We start from the raw sequence: 13739 nt of genomic DNA, 5'->3' as shown, positions 1-13739 counted from the left end.
AGGATTTTGTTTTCCCTGGGTAATCAGTTCCTAGGAAATTTCATGTCCTCCAGAGCTTCCATTACAATTGATACAGCAATAATTTCAAATTTCTATCTTCAGTGCTTAACTCTTGGTGTCATGCTATTTTTTTATTATCATTCTCTGCATAGGTCCCTCCCACAATGAATAGCATCTCCATCTATCCATTTTGTAAGCCAAAAATCTAGAAATTACTGCACATCCAAATTCCTCTTTCATTTCCTCACGATGGCCTGTATTCTGCTAATTCTCAAAGGTTTATGTTTAATTCCATCTCAAATCATATGACTTTAGACTTTATTTTTTCTTACCTGGATAGAAGTAGCCTCAAAATACATAAATAAATAAAACGTTCTTTTTCTATTTTGCCAGGATGTATTTTATTTCTCACTCTGCAACCAGATGATGACTTCAAAGTTCTCAGCCTGGTGATCCAGGTCTTGCATGGTCTGCTGCCCATCACTGTGCTGTTTGATACCACCCTCCTCATCTCTATCCCTTCTTTCAGTCCAGGTTTTGTCACATGAGGGACTCTGTCTCTGCTACTCTCCCTGTGTGGCAGTTTCCCATATCGCATGCTATTTTTATTCAAAACTACAAATTGAGCTTCATGTCCTCAGAGAAACATTATAAACCCACAGAGAAAACAAGATCCCTTTTATATCCTTTAGAAAGCCTGTACACATTTCTTCTTCTAATAAGTTCTTTTGACATATTTACATTTATAATTATTATTAACATACACATCTGTCTACAAATGAAGTTCTGTAAAGTTAGGTAAAATGTTCACATCTGTGTCATTTAACATGTAAAAAGCAATTAATACGTGCTACATAAATATTTAGTATATAAATGAGTGAAAAACATGAATTTAAAACTTTTTATTTTCCAATGCTTTATAGATTACCCATCATAAATTTTGTGTATCCTAGTTTTAATTTCAGTCTAAAATAATTTTTCAGAAAGAATTTTTGTTTCTTTAACTAAAATGTTAACTTAGGGATCCTAGAGAAGAACAGCTTTTTTGAAGCATGAAATATAACTCAAGAAAACTGAGAAGAATTTCTCAAGGAATTTAGTCTACTGTGTCTCCGCTTGCTTGGCTTAAGAGCAAAGTTATTCTCACCTGAAATTTGCTAGAAACAAGAGTTAATGGGCATAATACATGTGACAGTTCTTCTTAGAAAATGAGCACAAAGGAAATGAAAAAGAGAGATTGACAGAAAGGTAAATACAAAAGAGCAGAGAATAAACTGGGAAAGCACATGTCTGGATAAGTATGTGACACTAAAAGCTATTAAAGGTGACAATACCATCATCATTTTTCTACACTGTCTTTTATGCAAAACATACTCAAACTAGACCTGCACTGACCTCTACCCAAATGGCACAGCTTGGGGTTTTGAAAGCATGTTGGATAGTCATTATATTTTATTCCTTTTCACACTGACTGTGGCAGCAGTATCTAATAATATAAAGACCAGAAAAATCTGCCTGTATGATATTCAGGTCACTTCTACCAGGTCTTTTCTATTCTAGACAACTGTGATGTTGCCTGCCTAAAAATAGGAATTGAGGACAAGAGATGATGGAGAAAACACTTCCACCACTTTTCCAGAACTAACATTCAAGGTTTCTGCTAAGTGAAAAGAAAATCAATAATTATCATTCAAGAAGTGAATATGACGATATATTACTTTTCTCCAGTCTAGAAATCTAACAGAGGGAAGAAAGAACATGCAAGAAATACTTTCTACAGTTCTCTCTTCCTCCTCCATCTCTTATATATTTTTCTTCCAAGTGATCAACTATAAACTCTGACTTTTATTTTGGGGGGGGGGGGGGGGGGTAATGTGTAGTTAGGTTGCCCAGAGATGGAACTTTTCAGATATGGGATTTTCAATACTCTTGTCGCTGCTATTGCTTTTTCTTTTATGCTACTGCTGCTAGTCTTGTCCAACAATGCATACTATTATTATAGTGCATTCTATAATGCCACACAGATTTGAGGAACCAATAGTGAAATTGTGCAAAGCTTTGACATAAACAATCTCAGGGTTGAAAATTGACCAAAACTATTGCAGACATTTAGAACCATATACTTCCCAGCCCTCCACAAGAGGGGCAGTGTTCAACTAAGTGTAAGAAAAGGCTGGTTGTTGTTCTGGATGGAAAATCAGAGCTGTTGTGTTTTCTTATTCTTCATTACTAGTTTTAAATCATGAATTGGACAACATGATCAAGTTGATATAGAAAGATCCCTAATGGGGGACTTTAGAACATCAGCCATGGCCCCCTTCTTTCCTGCCAGGAGAAGTCTGTATTATTACCTTTAAATAAAAGCTGCTTAATATGCCTGCCTTGGCGTGCTTCTCTAGTGTTCAATCTTCAACATTAGAAGGAGCAGAACTCGTCACCAGTAAATGGCGGTATCAGATTTGGAGGTTCCACTGAGATTTACGCTGAGGTAAGTGAGCTTCTCTCTCCACACACCCCCATCTGTTTGAGGTGCATCTTTCTGTCTTTTTATTTTTGGAGGGCAAAATGGGCACCCGTCGGCTACTTAAATGTAGTTAGTGCAGCCGCCATTCTTAAGACTCGGGTGAGAGGTTTCCCAGCACAGGCATGTTTCCAGTCACCTGCTCTGTAGGCATGTTGGACTCTGCTGAAGCCGTTTCCTACTTTTCTGTCCAGGCCCGGAGCGCAATTGCCGCCAGTACACAGTGTCCCTAGTCCAGATCTGCCCAGGATGCGTGGAGGCGGAGGAAGGGTTGGAACAACTGCGGGGTTCTCGGCCCGGGCTACTCTCGGGTGGACCCCAAAGGTTCCTTCTCCGGACTCCACCTCCCGACAGCCCTGAGGGGTATCCAGGGTGATCGGTAGACAATGGCACTGAGGGAAAGTGCCAATTACCTTTGCCTCCGTATGGGCCACACAGTGCACAACACTCCCGCACATCCACTCCCTCCTGGATGCTCCCCTTCCCTTGCCAGTTAGACATTAGGAATTCAAACTGTAAGATTAAGGCCTGGGATGATTAGTATGAAAATGCCCAGGTTCCCTTTGTTTGCATAGTTAGCCTTCACTAGTCTAGACATCTAGAGTCGCCCCATTACTGTTCTGTGCTTAAATGTGCTCACGTGTTCTCTTTAAGCTACAAGAGGGAGGCAATTTAAAAACCCCTCCCGTGAGACTCTCCAAGCAAAGAGTGTTAACGCCTAACAACCAATAGATGCCCCCTCACCCTCCGGAGATTCCTTTAGTCTACAGGGCAAAAGGATAGGCAAAAGGCACACTTTTTACTTTTGTCATTGCTTTTCATAATTAGGAGTTTATAGTGGCAGGGAGGAAAGCAGTAATGCCCTTAAGTCTGGATCCTCCCAGGGTCTCTAGCACAGGGCAAACTAGGACCCTACCACTTTGCCAAGATGGCCAGAAATAACTTTGGCAAAGCCAAGTAATGAGAGACGGGTTTTTCTGGACCATAAGGAAGCTCAAAGTTAGGGAGACGTCCCTAATACTTCTAACTCAGAAGGGAGCTTCTCTCTCAACAGTATTGCCAGGTTCACCACTAGCCTGCATACTGCTAAATTGCAAATGATCAAGAAAAGTGCCTTTCACATGTTATCATGCTTGACATCAATAATTTCTACCATGAGAGGAGAAAGCCTTGGGGAATCGCCTACTAAGGGAGGAAAATTGAGGGGACCCTCCCAACTTAAGACAGACACAAATAAATTTAAGGAGGCTTTTGGAGGATCCTAATAAATATTGAGATGTTTCAAAACTTATGCCAGGTATTTGACTTCACCTGGAAAATTATGCTATTAATCATCTAGAGAACAGGCAGTTCCCAGAACCATCCTAACTGGGATTCAGAAACCAACCTAATTGTGATTCAAATAATGAGTAGGATGCCTAAAAAAACTATTATGTGGCCTTCAGGAAAATCCTGCTGTTTTCATGGAGAGACTTAGGAAAGCAATAAGAAAACGCACCACTCTGAATCCTGAATCCATAAAGGGCCACCTATTTTTAAGTATAAATTTATCATTTAGTCAGCCTGCCCCAAATATTTAGAGGAAATTACAAAAATTGGCACGTGGCCCTGATCAGTCCTCCAGCTTGCATCTTCTGTTTTTTTTTGTTTTTTTTTTTTTTTTTTTTTAATAGACATCAAAAGGAAAAAAAAAGGGAGCATAAAGTCAAGAAAAAGGACTTCTTAAAGATCATTCAAAATGACAGAAACTTTTAATGCCTTGCAATAGTCCATGCAATTTGCTCATTTTAGGAGTTAAAAAGCAAACTGCCTAGTCCAAAACCTTAGAATAATGAAGCAGTAATTTCCCCCACCCTGTAGTTCTTAATCCATACACTTTTATCTTGGATTCCAACTGCTGCTTGGTTTACTAAGTTAGATTTAAAAGATGGCTTTTCCTGTTTATGCTAGACCTGAATAGCAATTTCTGTTTGCCACCAGATACTGTATCTCAACTAACTTAGACAGTGTTGCCTCAGGATTTAGATGACCCTCACCTGTTCCAGACAAACCTTAGCTAAGGACTTAACAAAATTCAGAATAAAACATCTGTGATTGTTCTCCAGTAAGTAAATGACATCCTTTATGTGCCTCCACCCAGGAGGAATATCAAAAGGAGCTCCTAAAATTCTTAGCTAATAGGAATTATACGATCTCAAAAATAAAGCTTAATTATGTCATCAACAGGTTCAATACTACAGGAAATAGCCACCATAGGACAATACTCTGCCTCAGGAATATCAAGAAGAGGACTTACTTCAAGCTCCTGTCCTCAGCTTACCTATGAAGCAAGATTTAACCTGTTTGTCACAAAGGGGAAAATAAATCCTGGATAATCACCCATAGGCAACTCAATAACCAATGGCATATCTCAGTGAGGAGCTTAGCAAAGTAGCTTCATTCTCAAAATGAATGGAAAATAAGATCTCATAATTTTCTTTGACATCCAACCTGTCCTGATGAGATGGCTAAAATGCCTTAGGCACAGGTTTCTGTTAAAACCTGTTAGATCCTTCCAGATCTCAGTCAAGGCTTACATTGAAATGTAAATAAAGGAAGCCTAAAGGCTCAGTAGGAGACTGGCCTCAAACCCAAGGGAAAAAGGGTAAAAAGAGTCTTACCTAAACTCCAGCAAAAGTAAATTTTATGGTACTTTACTAAAGTAATTACTTTACTAAAGTAATTAACGGCCGTATCATTTTTCCAGGACTCTTGTTTTTTTTTAATTATATGTTTTTTTGAGCTCATGATTTTTTTGATCAGTTCTATTTTTTATTCAACTAGTTTTTGAACATCTGTTACATTGCAATGGAGATTCACCTATAAAGTTACAAGCCTTTGATTTTGTGTTATTTGTATGTTGTGCTGTCTGATGTCATGTTTTGTCTGTATCAAAACTGAGCGCTCCTAAAATTAAAATTTAAAAATGGATCCAGATACTCTTAATTCACGTGATTTAAAAAGGTTCAATTCAAATTGGGTAAACTAATAAAAGTAAAATGTCTTTGAAAATAACTCGCAAGTCTCTAGGTGGTCAAGCTAATAAAATATTGATGTTAATAAAATGTCTAATATCAATTGTTTCTAGGACTTTTCTTCAACAGGAAAGAGACAGCAAATACTGTTCAGGACACTTGTATGATATCTTGGTTTTTACAGAATAAGTGAATTAGAGTTAACATGCATGGGATTACTCAAATGTGTGTGTAGAGATATCTGATTGATTTACAAAGTTAAAATGCTCATTGTTAAATAACATCAAGTACTTTTAACTCCTTAAATTCCATGGGGTAACATATTTAAACATTATTGGTGTTTTCATAGGTTGGTAAATAAAAAGGGTTTACAATTACTTTGTGTCCACACTAAACTAAAAACAAGGTTACTAAGAGTTATTTCCTAACAAGTGCAAATCTATATACAAAGGGTCCCAAAATTTTCAACTGTGTTTCAATTAGAGTACTATAAACAACAAAATATTTAATCTTTTTAAGACAGAGTGATTTATCTAAATTCAGAAATTTCATAAGAGTTGTTTCAGAATGTGAACAAAAAGGGGTCAAAAAATAGGAAAGAGAAAAGGTTCTGGGTATGGAAATATATTTAGTAAAAGGGAAAATGAAATGTTTCTGGGTAAGAAAGTGCTTGTGTGATGAAATACATGAAGGTCTAAGTAAGTGCTAAGAAAGTCTGTGTGTAAGTAAAGGACAAGTTTCAACAAGTTTCCGTGTAACTAAGTTGGTTGTATGTATGTGAGACAGCTAAAGCTATTTAAGGTTTTTCCTAAGGTGAAATACTAATGTTCTGATATAAACCAAAGTTTAATCTATATGGTAAAATGACAAGGATTTCTTAGAAACACTAATTTACTCTTAACTTTGTGTCTATTAAGTTTTATTCTTTAGAACAATTAGTCTTAAAAATTGGGATTTATACAATTATGGTTAAACAACTATTAGAGTATTGTACTATGTTACAGAGTCTAAATTTTTCTTTAAAAACTAAGTTTAGTAAGATTAAAGTGTCAAGGTAATTGTGAAATGGTCACTCTTTATATATTAAATGTGTTCATATTTTCAGGTATACAAGTTTTTAAAGCAGGGAATTTATCAAGCTCTGCTATTCTCCAGATTAAACTTGTCTGTAATGGTAATCTTAAACTTATAAAGAGTGAATTTTATTGGGGATTTATTTCTATCATTTAATGTTCTATTATAGGACCTGTTATCAATAGGGTGTATGTAAAATTTGTTACTTTTTACACTGAGATTAGAGTTAACATGTAATTTTAAATGTAAATGTATTTCTAAAAGTTAGAGCCTGATTTGTTTAAAGGTTAATATTGTGAAACATGAAAACATTTTTGCCACTTTGCCACACAAAAGGAAAGTTAAAAGCTCTCTCAGCCTTTCTTTAACTCATGTTTTAGATATAATGTTAAATTTTTTAACTAGTGTTCATACAGACTCAGGAATCAATATATGTAAACTTCTTAAAATGACATTTAAGAAAGAAGCAAAGATCAACATCAAAATTAGAACACTTAAAATTTGTAAAGAGCCATGCCTTACCTGAGATAAGGCTCTGCCTCCCACCTTACTGCATATTAGAACGGCTCCAAAATAAGTCAGACTTCAGCTTATTTAAAGTTATGTTCAAAGGATTTGTTTTTGTTGTAAAATTACTATGATCTCAAATAGGGGATATAATGTGGTTCTCAGTCAAAATTTAAGATAGCTATTATACAAGCTGAATATATTTTTACCCTTGATAATTTCATTTTGTAAAACTGTTACCTGTTAATGTTTTGCAGAAGTAGCTGCTTCAAGAACACACAACCTAGGTAACTTTTGATAATAAGCCATCACCTATAGAACAGATAGTGGTAACTTCCAGTACTAATACATACTCTGGTTAGATAAAAGGGTAAATAACTGTAAAGTTATGGACATTACAGTTAAAGCCCAGTACTCTTACTTTATGACTGGTGAGACTGGCTTGCTGGATGATTAAGATCAAATTTAGAGATTGAGATTAAATACAGAGGGCAAGATAGACCAGTATTTGGATCTTTTGCCCTCAGTCAGACTGAACCCATGAACAAGAGAACTTCTCTAAGGAGCGTTGCAACTGTGGGTCACACAACCTCCTGATCAAGGAGACTGTTGAGACTAGAGGATGAAAACAGAGGAGGGTCATGGAAAAAGGGAGACATCCCTTGATGCTTCCAAAGGAAGCCACCTCATGAAGGAGACCCTGCCTAACCAAAGGCACTGGTGGAGTTAAGAAGCTGCTCTTAAGTTCTCTAGGAGTGACCCCTGTGGGAACTCAGCTGACTCTTTAACAAGACAGGAACCGGGTCAATTTGACCAGCTTGATCTTAGACACCCAGCAAAATGGTTAAAACCAAAATATAGCCATTCTTGGGCATTTAAAGAAATAATAGTTAAATGTAACTTAAGATGTACACTTGTATTAGCCCACTAGAATAAAGACTGAAAGCTACAAACGAAAGAGAAATTCTTAGGCAAATGTGCCTGATAACTATCAAGAGAAACTGCCAGAGTCAGAAGTTTTTAGTCAGTTTAAGGCCTGCAGACCTTACTAAGCTACATAGGTAGACTTACTATGTAGACTTAATCTATGTTTGCTAGTATGACTATCAACCCTAAGTAACAGAAGTATAGATATCTCTACTAAACACAAGTTATACCAATAAAGGAATACTTTACAAAAATCAGATGACATTAAGTAGCTCAACTATATTTTCTGGGGACATCTGTGTCATTAAGAGTTAAATGTGTTACATTCCTGATAATCTGGACAATGTTAAAGTCCCCAAATAAAGGCCTTGTCCTCTCCAGCCTTTGTTAGGCCTCATTATGGGAACAAGTTCTCAGTTCTTCCACCTCCTGGTGAGAGATTGACTTGTCATTTTCATGATACTCAGTGGCATGTTCCAGATGCTGCAACATTTACTTTGTACTAATCTCATTTCAGTACTCATGTCTTTCTGTTCTTCTATCATAGAAGCACCCACCCCCAGATGACTTTACAACCTGCTCTTCCCCAACCAGACTTCTACCTTGGACCCCTTGATTGACCCGATTGTTCCTTAAAAAAGGAACTCCAAACTGCTTGCCCCTCGCTGCCCCTTTTCAGCTTCGAAGCAGCCAGAATGATCAGCGCCCCCTTTCTTCTCCTTACAGCAGTTAGGAGTTCCTAATGCTAAAGGGGGGAATGAAGTCAGAATTAAGGACAGGTAGTTAGTGTAGAAATAGGAAATCGGGTCAATTCGAGAAAATGAAGCCATGAAGCCATCTGTCTCTGGAAGTTGGAGATTGTTCCTGGAAGAATGGAATGTCAAGGAGCTCCAGAGCCCATTGATTACCAAATTTACCTGCCTTTATCAAGGAATGCAAGCATGGTCCTGGGTCCTTGCCTGCCTGAATCACCTTGGCCCTCCCCCTGCCCATGGCTTCTCACTTAATGCAAAACCAGGCCTAGTCATGTAGGCAGGAAGGAGAGATAAGTGGGGAGAGAACTGGAGAACAAAAGAGACTTTAACCTATAAAAGATGTAGGGTGCGCTCACTTCTTGGGACTTTAGAACATCAGCCGTGGCCCCCTTCTTCCTGCCGGGAGAAGTCTGTATTATTACCTTTAAATAAAACCTGCTTAATAAGCTTAAAAAAAAAAAAAAAAAAAAAGAAAGATCCCTAATGAATATCTTTTGAGTCCATTTGTTATTCAAAGTTTTCTTACCTATTTACTGCAAGTAAGACCAAGCAGAATGTTAAACTTATCTAAATGAATATGATTAAGCAATGAATACACTTAATAAAAGTTTGCTGCATAAGCAGGAGAAACTGGAATGGAAATGTAATTTGAATCATAGGATATTAACACCCAAACAAGTAAGGAGGATAGTGTTTCTGGCCCCCTGAATGAAATATGATCACTGTTGTATATGTGAAGTGCAAACATACCTTAGCAGTGGAAAGATAACAACTCAACAAGAAAATGACCTAATCTCTATTGTGAATGCATTATCAATGTGGGTTGCAGAAGGCTGGAGAAACAAAAGGATACACAAATGGGAACAGTGCCTGCAGGATCAGCAGAAAAAAATCAATAACAAATTTAGTGTTTGTACTATGAGAGAAAACATCTCTCCATTCTGTTATTAAAATGGGAATAGGTTAACCTGAGAGAACCAGGACTTTGCTTAGTTGTGATAGATGGTGTACTCTCAGTGAGTGTATTTAGTTTCTAAGATTAAACTCATCTGCAGTTCTTGGTAAAATGAAACAGTTGCATTTTTGCAGTGTTCTTAAACCTTCCCTTTTTGCGTAATTTTCTCTAAAATACTAACTAAAATATAATACAATATGAAATCTTCTAAGCAAATGCATGTATCATATTATGACATAAAACTAACAGAAGTTTATAGCATTAATTTTTGGAAAAGTGAATCTGTAACTCTCCCTCCACCCAAAGCAGATGGGTACATGGTATTTACTATATCACAGACACAGATAACTGGATTCTCAGACAAATAATATGAATTAAATTAATATAAGTAATTGAATGCTACAGTGAAATAGAAATGTTGAGCAACCAGCATCTTAAATCATAAGTCCTTTAAGATGTAGTCTCAGAGCTATTGAGAGGAAATATATCACAACTCCTGATTGTCTATAAATCACCATACAATGTAGAATGGCAGTATAAGAAATGCTTGATATTTCCACCACAGCCTGTTTTTGACTCTAAAAATCAGAAAATTCATTGTATTATTATATATAATCACCTTTAACCTTATTTGAGCAGAAAACATTACATAATTTGTCTTCAAAAAGCCCAATGCTACCCTAAATAAGTACTGTAAGTTGAGTACAGAATCAGCTAGAACTCCATGAATAATTCAGTTTTATTAATTCATCTGTATCAAAGAGGGTAAACTACACATATGTACAAGTTGATGTATGAAACTCATCTATGCTATTTCAAGTTCAGCTTATAGTTTAGTATAAGAAAATGCAGGGCAAAAGTCAAACATGATCCCATATCAACTATTCCTGTAATGTAAGGATTTCAGTAGAGGTGCTACCATAAAAACAAATAATAAAAACACAGAGAGGTTCTCATTTACAAGACTATGGTAAAATTCTGTATCTTGGTTTTAATCATTAAATTTTTATTAATACAGTTAATAAGTTTATATTAGAATACTACTGTAATAAGTACACTACTAAATGCTTGAAATAATAGGTTTTTTTTCCCCCCTCAGGAGTTTAGAATCTGCTGGAAAAGACATGTCTGAAAATAGGTGAAAATAAAATGTGTTCTTTGAACCTTGCACTTAGGTATGTGCCTGTAATCTCAGCTGCTCTGGAGGCTGAGGCAGAAGGATTGCAAGTTCAAACCTGTCCTCAGCAATTTAGCGAGGTTCTAAGCAACTTAACAAGAAGTCATCTCAAAATAAAAAATAAAAAGGGTTCATGGAGTGGCTTGTAATTAAGCAATCCTGGATTTCATCCCTGGTACTCGGTGGGGAAAAATGTGCTGTTTGAGATAGAAACACAATGTGCCATTGGAATAGTCAGGGTGTTCCAGACACATGATGTCATATATCCCCAATTCCTGGATCTTAAGAAACCATACAATTTCAAGGGCATTCCTGATAAAGTAAGAGGGGGAGAACTTGGTAAGAGATGACAGTAGGGAAAAAGGAAGGGGACAGTTACTGGGCTGTTTATTTCATGCCAGGAAACGTGAAGTTGGATCTGTAAGCCTTGAGAGCCAGTGAAATATCTGAAGCAGGAAAATTACATCTGGAGATTGATAGTTCAGAAATTCTGGTAACTGTATATATTAGATATTAAACAAGCTGAAATAAATACGTAACAGGGAGACAGTGTTTCAGAAGTTCATAGAATATGCCAAGACCCTGAATAAGGAAGTAACACCAGTGTTAGAAAAGGCAACAGAATCAGGAGGTGTAATGAAGTAGAATCAATAGGAAAGGAAAGGGAAAACTCAAGAATGAGGTGTATGACGTTGAGCTCGGCGACCGTGTAGATAGTTGTGCTATTCGAAAATGTCAGTGATTGCAGTTATAAACCCAAAGCTCAGAAAGAAAATCTTGGATATGTATTTGAAAATCATTAATGTATTGGTACTAATGGAAACCCCAGAAAAGACAGATCATCTGGAAAGAGTATACAGAATAGAGGGTAAAGGTGGTTTGACAGTGAGTCATTGTGGAACTTTGATATGTCGAGGCCTGGAAAAACAATCCCATAGGTGTTATGAGACAATGAGCAGGAGCAGGTGAAGGTGAACAGGAAAAGGTAAAGTGATTGCTGGGAGAACTGACGCCCAGTGAGAATGAAAAAAAAAAAAAACCAAAAAAACAAAAAACAAAAAACCAATTTATAGCAGCATCAACCCATAAGGGCATGTGACTTCTTCCAGCAACACCTAGTATCCTGGGATGATGGCTTAGCTGAACAAATGATAAGTACTTTTACAATGCTTGGGAGGAAATCATTTAAATTTGTTATAAAAGAGGCAATTCAAACAACTAAGTCTAACAAGTAAGTTTCAAATTAAATATTGATATGATTAGCCATTGAGCCTGAAATTCATAGGAAATAAATGGAAACAACAGGGATGGAAGAAAAGTGAGGAGTGAATAACCAAAATTATGAACATAAGTCAATTCATAGTGAAAATAATGAAGTGAAGGCTGGAAAGAATAGAGACTGTGATCAGGGATTAGTATTTTAGAACTTATTCCATTAGAGGTAATAAAATTTAAGTGATGATAAAAATCTAGGTCATAGCCATGGGAAAAGTTGTCTAAAAGGGTACAAGTTGAGGGAACTAGAATCCATAAAAATGAGCCTCTGTGAGAATAAAGTGGCCAATGGGCTAGCCACTTAGGATTCTTTGAAGTCATTTTGGAGGCTGCCAGGATGTGAAATAAAAAGAAAGACTGCAAGTCACTTATCAAAGTGCCACAGCAGATGACAATATCAAAGGATGATAAATCGTGGCAGAACTTCAAAACCAGAAATTTTAAAATGAGCTGAACATCAATGATCAGGAAGTAGCAATAAGAATTAAGAAGATGCAGATTTTATCTGTGACACCAAGGAAAATCAAGTAGAAATGAATTGAGGATATCCTTCACAGTAAAAACAGGTGGGCATTTGGACAGTCTGATTTCAGTTAAGCACAAAAGTTGAAAAAAATGAGTATTTAAACATGTAGTTTGTTTTAGTAAGCTTTTTGTCACTGTGACCTAATGATCTGACAAAAACAACTTAAAGGAGGGAAGGTCTATTTTGGCTCACAGTTTCAAAGGTTCAGCCTTTCTCAGCCAACTTCACAGTTCTGGGCCCAAATGAGGCAGAACATCATGGTGGAAGGGTGTGGCAGAGGGAAGCAGCCCAGTATATGACAGCCAGGAAGCAAAAATCTCTACTCACAGGCACACCCCCAGTGACCCACCTCCACTAGCCACACACTATCTGCCTATGATTACCACCAGATCAATCCATGTCAGTGGTTTAATAAATTTATTAGGTTATAGTTCTCATAATCTAACCATTTTACCTCTTAAAATTCCTGAATCATCTCTCACATGAGCTTTTGGGAGACGTCTCCTATCTAAACCATAACATAAAGGATTATTCAGACAAATAAAAGTAATTAGTTGTGAATTAGCATGCACATATCAGAGAAAATAGAATTACTTTAGAATAGGGAAAGGGGAGGGAAAGGAGAGGAAGAGGTATAGTAGGAAGGAAAGTAGGGTGGAAAGATAGTAGAGTGAAACAGACATTATTACCTCATGTACATATATGTCTGTATAATTGATGTGGTCCTACAATATGTACAACCAAGAAAAGTGAGAAATTATACTCTATTTACGTACGATCTATCAAAATGCATAAATGCATTCTACTGTGATGTATAAAGAATTAGAATGGATAAAATATTAGAAACTAAAATTAAAAAATAAAATAATTTGTTGTGAGGAAGAACAGAGTAAGTTATATATAAGTGGATAGAAGACGAAGGAATGTGGATTTTGCATGTAATTATGCATGGCAAACTATGAAGTATTAAGGGAATTACCTACAAACTGTGGCAACAATCAGAAAAGA

The 13739-nt window shown here is 36.6% G+C and overlaps 1 long non-coding RNA gene across 1 annotated transcript in view; it reads left to right on the top strand.

Annotated features, from left to right (window-relative positions):
- The window catches only part of LOC306643285, a 550439-nt gene extending 543980 nt beyond the window's left edge, over positions 1-6459 (top strand). The window contains exon 2 of the long non-coding RNA XR_013758875.1: positions 6019-6459. This is a non-coding gene — a long non-coding RNA (uncharacterized lncRNA). The remainder of the gene's footprint in view (positions 1-6018) is intronic.
- The last annotated feature ends 7280 nt before the right edge of the window (positions 6460-13739 follow it).

This window comes from Sciurus vulgaris (assembly GCF_902686455.1).
Source record: "Sciurus vulgaris genome assembly, chromosome: 13".
Taxonomy (NCBI): domain Eukaryota; kingdom Metazoa; phylum Chordata; class Mammalia; order Rodentia; family Sciuridae; genus Sciurus; species Sciurus vulgaris.
The sequence above is the reverse complement of the archived record's forward strand: the minus strand, read 5'-3'. Positions and strand labels throughout refer to the sequence as shown.